Source organism: Abramis brama (assembly GCF_963993115.1).
Source record: "Abramis brama genome assembly, chromosome: 8".
Taxonomy (NCBI): Eukaryota; Metazoa; Chordata; class Actinopteri; order Cypriniformes; family Leuciscidae; genus Abramis; species Abramis brama.
This window is the reverse complement of record NC_139970.1, coordinates 41001246-41010149: the sequence shown is the minus strand read 5'-3', so window position 1 is coordinate 41010149 and position 8904 is coordinate 41001246.

Sequence of the window (8904 nt, the reverse complement as noted above, 5' to 3'; positions counted from 1 at the left end):
TTGCGCTATATTGCAGAGCCCTAGTCAGTGGGCGCTCGGGCCCCAGACACAGGTGCCTTATAGCTAAGCAGATCACAGCTATCCACAGGCACTTTGGACTGCATTTAGCAGGATGAATTCATTAAGGAACGGTTTCTCTCAAGTGCTCTCTCTCTCTCTCTCTGACAGCTGCTCTCTCTCTGTAGAACCCTGCAGCCAAACACAGATCAATGGGAGAAATACATCCACAGGAGCGTTTAACAGCAGACCTTGGAAGACGGTGAGTGTGTTTAGGACATCAGTGCATCTATATCCTCCAGATCTGAGAACTGAAAGTGTTCTGCCGAGAGAGAGAGAGAGAGAGAGAGAGAGAGAGAGAGAGCACCGTTCGGAGTGGGAGGAGAAGAGAGACACTGCGTTTAAACTCACAACAGGCGGTTCAAATATCACATGCACAAAATGCGTTATGTCATGTGAATGGTGCACGGGATTTCTGATCACATCAGAGATGCAGATTCTCACACGGTGCCCGACGGGTCACTCAGCAGATGGCAGTGAGACACATGCTAATTGTGCGGCGTGCACTACAGCTGCCGGCAAAGGCAAGGTCTCTGACAACCTATTTCTCAATCTTCTCATTTCATATGACTTTATCAGAATGATTGTGTTTTTGTTTTGCACAGAATATTGCAAAAGTATCGATACGCGCAAAACAAAAAATGACATAAAAGAAAAAAGGCAGAGGCTATTTACACCAAGTGAAAGTAGATTTGAGCAAGTGTATTTACTTATTTACTCTAGGAGCAAACAGTGATGGTATTTGCACAAAGTTTAACATGCTGATATACCATTTGAACTAAGGGTAAACTGTCTGAGCAGTGGTAGATGGTATAGCCTTTGATAACAAGGTTGGCTATTTGCATTTGGTGTAAAGACACTGCCAAATAATAATAATAATAAAATAATAAAAAGAAACATATTTGCCAGTAGGGTGCCAATAACTGTAATAAAATTAGTTTGTATATGCAGTATGCAAGGTAATCTAACATAGTCTAATAATGTATTATCGAATAATATAATATATTATTTATATATGTCTTTTTATGCATTAGAAAAGATTTATCTTTTTCTTCTTTTATCACAAATTCATACAATTTTAACAATCAAAAACAATGAACTGACTACAGTACTGGTTTTGGGTAACACTTTACAATAAGGTCTCATTTTTTACATTAGTTAATGTATTAACTAACAATGAGCAATACATTTGTTACAGTATTTATTAATCTTTGTTAACATTAGTTAATATAAATACAACTATTCATGTTTGTTCATGTTAGTTCTCAGTGCATTAACTAATGTTAAATAAATATAACTTTTGATTTTAATAATATATTAGTAAATGTTGAAAATAACATTAACTAAGATTAATGAATGATGCAGAGGTATTGTTCATTCCAAGTCTATCTTAACTAATGAAACTTAATTGACAAGTGAAACCTTACTGTAAAGTGTTAGCTGTTTTTGTTGCCCTCAACTAATGAATCTGCTAAATCAAGTGCTTTTTAAAAGGAAATCTCACCTTCTAGAAGTAGAACAGCACTTTCGTTATATAATCCACAAGATAATCCATCCAATTTACAAATGATTATTGAGATTCTGATTTGTTGCTAACAGCTAACCTGAAGACGAACAGCAGGTTCACCTGCAAGAGCGGAGATTTAACAATCATTTACTGCCATCTTGTGGCGAGCGGTGTGTAATGCAGGCATCACGATGTCCTATGCACTGATGGTACAATTTCTTTCAGTGTTTTGTTTGTTTTCTAAATCGTTAAGTAAGGAATGAAGTATATATTCAGCCTTCAGGGTCTGCTGTAATGACTTATGCTAACTTACGTTTCCCGCTTATTCGGTTGTCAACATGTTAGCGTAATATTTGACCCCGGAACATCGTCATTGACCAATCAGAATCAAGTATTCCAGAGCGCCGCATGGTAATATAAATGAAAAAGTTCTTCCAGACGATATTCAATTGTAATGTTGGTATTACAAAGTATTTCAAGTTAAACAGATTAAAAGGTAAAAGGTTATACAGGGCTTATTTTGAATATTGTTCGGTTTGAGCTAGGTGTAGCTACTATCAGAATCAGAAAGAGCTTTATTGCCAATGCTTACACACATATAAGGAATTGATCTTGGTGACAGAAGCTTCCAGTGCACAGACAGCATGACAGTGACAAGACAGATGATAAAAATAATAAGTGATTTAAAATAAATATAGGCCTATAAAAATACACAATATAGGCTACAAAATAGACGATGGACAATATATAGGCTTATTATGTCGTCACCATGATTTTGCCAAGGCTAGACATGTTCCTGGAGGGTTTTGACTGTTTACGGACAGGAATGTGGTTCCAGGATCAACAAAATACATTGATCCAGGTCCACCCCTAAACCTAAATAACTTATCCATAAAATCAGAGGTAAATGACAGGTGTATAACACTGATGTAGAAGCACCTAACCCTGGTTGTAAGCCTAAACTTGACATAAACTGTAAACATGCCCCACAAATCTGACTTGGTGATTGGGATGTTGTTCCAGGATCAACAAAGATGTTGATCCAGGAACATGTTGTATACTTGGTGAAATCACATTCACCATATGTATACAGGTATGTTATATAGCCTACAATGTAAGGGAATGTGAATAAGAGGTATATAATAAATATGAGTATAAATATTGTTCTGTATTGCACATGTTTATTGCCCAGTGGGGGCATTTAATTGTTCATGAGGAAGATGGCCTGAGGAAAGAAACTTTTCTTGTGCCTGGCTGTTCTGGTGTTCAGTGCTCTGTAGTGCCGGCCCGAACAGACGGAAACAGTTCATAGAGGCAGTGTCCTGGATGAGAGCGATCCAGTCCCAGAGTGATTGTTCCAGCCCTTTTCCTCACTATGATGAGTGCAGTTCTTGAAGAGTGGGAAGTCCGGAGTCTTGCAGTCCGGACTATCCGCTGTGATCCTCTCAAGTCTGATTTGGTAGCCGAGTCGAACCAGACAGTTACAGAAGTGTAGAGGAGAGGACAGACTGAATGACTGCAGAGAACTGTATCATGTTCTGAATGACTCCACTGCTGCTCATGTGTGATCGTACAGGTGTTGAGTGTGAATTTCCCCAGTCTCACTAGCTGTTAGCCTAGCTGTCAGAATGCTGGTGATCCAATGACAGGCAGAGCTAGGAACAGAGAGCTGGGTTAGTTTGAGTTTGGTCTGGAGAAGTGTTGAACTATATATATATATATATATATATATATATATATATATATATATATATATATGACTATAAATGATGTCTTGTAGGAAGTTGCTAGGCAGAGAGACAGAGATTTTCCAGTTTTTATTGACATTTATGCAGTTTGATATCTTAATGTATTTTGAAATGAAAGGGGTGGTTGAATATGATTTCACTTTTTTAACTTTAGTTAGTGTGTAATGTTGCTGTTTGAGCATAAACAACATCTGCAAAGTTACAACGCTCAAAGTTCAAAACAAAGGGATATATTTGCTTTTAAAGAAATTGCTTTTTAAGAACTACAACAGACGGCTGGTAGAGACTACACGACATTCGTCCTGGGTTAGTGACATCACCAACCCTAAAATTTACATAAACCCCGCCCCCAGGAACGCAATATATAGATTATCAAGACAGAATATGCTAATCAATGACTAGAAGATAACTACACATAAGCTACATAAATTCATCAACTAACCATTCAGAAATGTCCTGTTGCTTCTACATGTTGTCACTTCTTCTTGAGTCTCTCCATCTTTCTGACTTCGGTTTGAACATAAAAGGCTAAAAGTTATAGAAATTGCAAGCTGTTGAAGCTCCGCCCTCTGTGCCGGGAGCAGCAGCTCATTTGCATTTAAAGGAACAGACACAAAACGGTGCGTTTTTGCTCACCCTCAAAAAGTGACAATTTTAACATGCTATATAAAAGTATCTGTGGGGTATTTTGAGCTAAAACTTCACATACACACTCTGGGGACATCAGAGACTTATTTTACATCTTGTGAAAAGGGCATTATACCACCCCTTTAAAACATAGAACCAATAAACAAATGGGGATGAAAATTAAATCATGTAATTATTATGGTTAACAAAATATACACTGTAAGCCAATCTAATTTTTTCAAGTCAGGTCACCTTTATTTATAACGTCAGTTCAGTGTTGATTCAGTTCCGTTGTAAAGATCGTCAATTATTAAAACAGTTAATTTAATCTATAAAGCAGTTCTGTAGAAAACTGTGATCCAGCTCAGTTCAGTTCTCATGCAACAGCGTCAGTACAGGCAGATCAATAATATTGTTGATTATTAAATGTCCCCAATAAGCAAGCCAGAGGCAAGGAACCCAAACTCCATCAGGAGACAGAATGGAGAGAAAAAAAACCTTAGGAGAAACCAGACTCAGTCGTGCTGTTCTCCTCTGGCCAACAAATGAACATGGTGTGATTATGATTCAGGCAGCATCACAAGTCAGAGTTCAGATCAAGATCGGGAGCGTTTAAATATTCATCCAGTTCCTTTTGCTTGAAGATGAATTCATCACGCCAGTATGGAGCCGAAGTTGGCCATAGGATCTGTGGATTGGACCTGTCTGGTTCTCGTGGTCTCTGCTGAGGATCTGTGTCGATGACCGTGGTGTCGACGAGGCCTTCACAGGGGATCATCTAGTAGACATAGTCTCTGCTGACATTCAGGGCTTTTGGTCGTGTCTATAGGTGCAGGTCCGTGCAATAGAGTTCAAAGGTACAGCACGCACATCCAAAACAATAAAACTGGGTGCTGGGCAGACAAGTAGTTGCAAAGGTAAACTATGAGTCCGCACACCAGAAAATGCTCCTTAGCAATTTTAATGGTTGCTCACCATGTGTAACGTTTCGGGCCCAAGCCCTTCATCAGACATGTATAGGTGCAGGTCCACCATCTGATCTGGATATGGACCAGATCCGGTTTAAAGGTAGAGACACACCAAACCGACAGCAAAGAACGAAGCCGACTTTGATGTCGCCTCGCGTCGGGGAAAAAATCTGTGCTTGAACACACTGAAAGGACTACAGGCGACTGTCAACTAGCACACGCGTTCTGCACCTGCATGCATGTAAAGGAGCCCAGCAAGCAATTTTGTGTTTAAAAGACGTCTAATAGCCGTCCAAACACAGCCCTGACGTCTAGGCTAAAACAAGGCAAAATTTGGGCTGTCAGTGAAAATGTAATAGACGTCTAACAATAGCCCAAGAATAGACTAGTCTTCAATTAGATAACAAATGCAATGAGTGAAGAAATCAGTACAAACACCTTGTAATCACTGTTTACTTTGCTTACATGATGGAATATAATTCAGCTCGCAAGTTATTTAGGCAAAAACGACGTGACCAAATTCAAGGTTATTTTGGCTAGAAGTGGGTTACTCATAGGCGGACTATATCAGGTCTATAGGTAACCTATACGGTGAAATGACGGCTATTGCTCGCTGGGAGATAACAATCTATTTAAGCAGATATATTCGTCTATTCGTCATTTAGAAAGGGAAAGCGAAACTAAGACTGCAGGTATACAATCCATAAACAAAGCAGCATTTGCTTTCCACTCCGCTCATGTTATTATGAAAATTTTGGCGCAGTGGAATGCATGACGTAAAATTACAACAGCCTTCTGTCTGTGCCGTCATGACTTCTTTGGTTTCTTTCATCATTTTTGCTCTTATTCTCGTGCACTGACTCGTTCACTAAACTGAACTGTCAATCAGAGTTCTCTCTCTTACTGACGGCCCGACGCCAATTCTACATTGAATCGGCCAAACAAACCCAGACTGTGTCCGACTAGGCTATAGCCAACACTGAAAAAACTAAGTCGGCTGATGCTCAAAAACGGCCAGACGTTGCTGGCTTAAGGATGAGACAGACAGACTAGTGTAGATGCCATTCTTCTTATGATGTAATAAGTACATTGGGTGTTTTAGGAAGTGTTCCCGCCCGGTTCCGGTTGACCGAATTTATGCAGCCTAACAATCTGTTCTGAATAATAGAAATTGATAATGTGTAACCAAGCAAATCTTTCTATGCTGTGAAAGCTCTTCCCAACACATTTGCAGAAGTTTCCGCACGTGTTGCTTTGCTTTCCCCCTTCTGTCCAGTTCATCCCAGACCAGTTCAGTTGGGTTCAGGCCATCCATCATTTGATGTCCAGTAGTTCTGGCATAGCCTGGAGGTTTGTTTCTTTGCTGTAGGATGAAACCTTGACCCATAGGTGTATACCTGAGGATACAACACCACGCTGTGAGGATGCTTCAGGGTGCCACTCGCTTTGTGCAAATCACAGACTCTGGATGCAGCAAAAGATCCCCGGAGAATCATACTTACTCCTCCATGTTTGACTACTGGTGTCGCACAACAAGAGACCATCCTTTCACCTACTCAACAGTGTACAGAAAGCCTGTGTGATGAAGTTTGATCATGATCCAATCATCAGTAGCCCACCGGTGATCCTTCACGGCTCATTTTCTTATTCAGAAATTGCAGGTCTAAAACGTTTTACCTATTTATTGAAACCCGCAAAAATAATTATGTGTATAAGTTTCTTGGGGGCTTTATTGCATCCTGCAGATGATTATGACATATTTGACGGCCCATGTTTGTGTGGAAAATTATGGAAAAATACCAATAGGCCTATGCGAAATAAGACATGAGATCATTTTGGGATGGAACAAGGTTTTTCAAGTTTATTTGCCGTCAGTGTCATTAAACATCAGGAAATAAAAGTACAAAAATGTGTTTCATATTTAAACAACATAGTTCAGTGTCGCACTGAAAATAATAAGGAACAAACATTGAATAGTGAATCTACTCTAAATGAACAGACACACGGTTAGTGAGGAGAAAACATTTGATCTGACTGGCATGTGCTGGAAATATGACTGTAGCGATATGACTATGATTTGATGCTTTAATACTGTGATTCAATCAGAAGCACAAGCATGTCCAGGTCAAATTTCACTTCAAGAATAAAAAAAAATAGAAAAGAACAAAATATATTTTGCATGAATAGTTTATTTTACGATGATTACCATTACCATACTTTACAATTTGAATTATTTTCTGCATTATAGTATTGAGAATGTAATGCAGAAAATAATAAGTAAGAAAATAAAGTATGGTAATAGTGAAGTAATCATCCTAAAATAATTATTTATGTAAATTAGAATTGATTCCCTCTATTTTTTTTCTTTTTATTTTCACATGAAATATGACCCAGTCCTTGAGGTTTTACGAGATTTCACTGTACAATTACCATGAAATAAGGGTGTAAAAAACAATTCACATACACTCCAGCATTCACACAGCTGTAGAAAAAAAGTCTGATCAGAAGTAGATGGATATGACAGCAATAACAGATCTAAATATCAAAAAAAATAATAAAAAAAGCAATAAAACAAAAGTAACAGTCAGAGAAATCTTATCATATACTGGATAAGCTTCAACATCAGAAATCAAAAGTTACCAGTGTCCCAACTACAGTGCAATTATGACCTTGGCCATCAGATTTTTTTTCTTTTAATACACAGCTGTAAAACAATGTATAATATTGTATTCGTTTAACAAGTCATTCTACAAGAAACATACACAGAAAAAAATCAAGAGAGGACGCAGAAAACACACCAATTGTTCATTTCTACAACAGAAATTGCAGCCCGTGACAGTTATTTGGACATCCATGAATGTGCAGCTTATTTGTTTGACTTACCTAATTATTTATTCTAGAAATGATTTAGCCTACAATTATATTGGCTATTTAAAACAGATCCTCGGTAATTCATTTTTTTTTTTACATGAGCTCTTTATGCCAGATCTGTGTTGTCAGGTTTGTTTTCATAAAAAATGAAAGTTGTGCATCTCCTGGAAAAACCGTCACTTTTGATCATTTTACTATTACAAATGTTCCAGTTCATGTGCGTAACACCGATTACCTGAATTCTGCCATGTTTCTCTAAAAATCAATTTCAAATGTACATCAATTGTGTGATCTGCCATCTGCCGTGACGTGATTTGTCTCGCCCACTCGTCCATGCGTGCAGCTCTTCAGAGTAAACCGTGTTTGCCGTCATCGCTGTCGTCGGGAGGAAGTGATGCGTTCCACAGCAGAGGATAATGTCAAGTGTTCGACGGGTCGCTGGTGGCGGGTACAGATCAGGACATTTCTCCCAACAAACACCATGTATCACGTCAATTATAAAATACCTGAATTTTTCTGACGCATGATTAAAGGATAAAAAGGAACCCCTGGAAAACAGCAACAGTTTGAGCTTATTAAGTGTTCAGATTATGGCTATACCGAGTGCAGACGCCACGGCTTTTTCTGTCCTGCAGCAAACATCAACTATAAGTCACCTGTACGATATTCATCTAACTTGGATCATGATTGACAGCATTGTCTGGGTGTTTTAGATCATTATGGCTACTAATTGCTCTAATGTTTCCAAAATGGATGCTAACAAATAGGCTTTAATCATTATAGACCTTTCTGGACTTTTTAACATTTTAGACACTTTCAGAAATCGATTTTGTCTTCTTCTGAAAGTATAGGGCCTTTTCCCATTCTGCCATTTTTCGCTATGTAACTTTAAAAATATATATATGAAGAGTTCAGATGCAAAAGCCTCTAAGTGCCATCTGAAATTTTCTTCTAGAATGATCATTTTTATAAAGCTTGTATATTTAAGTTCAGTAATTTCACTTAAATGACAATTAATAGGTAATTTGCATTGCCATTTAAGTGAAATTATTGAACTGAAATATACGAGCTTGATAAAAATGATCATTCTAGAAGAAAATTCCAGATGGCACAGAGGCTTTTGCAT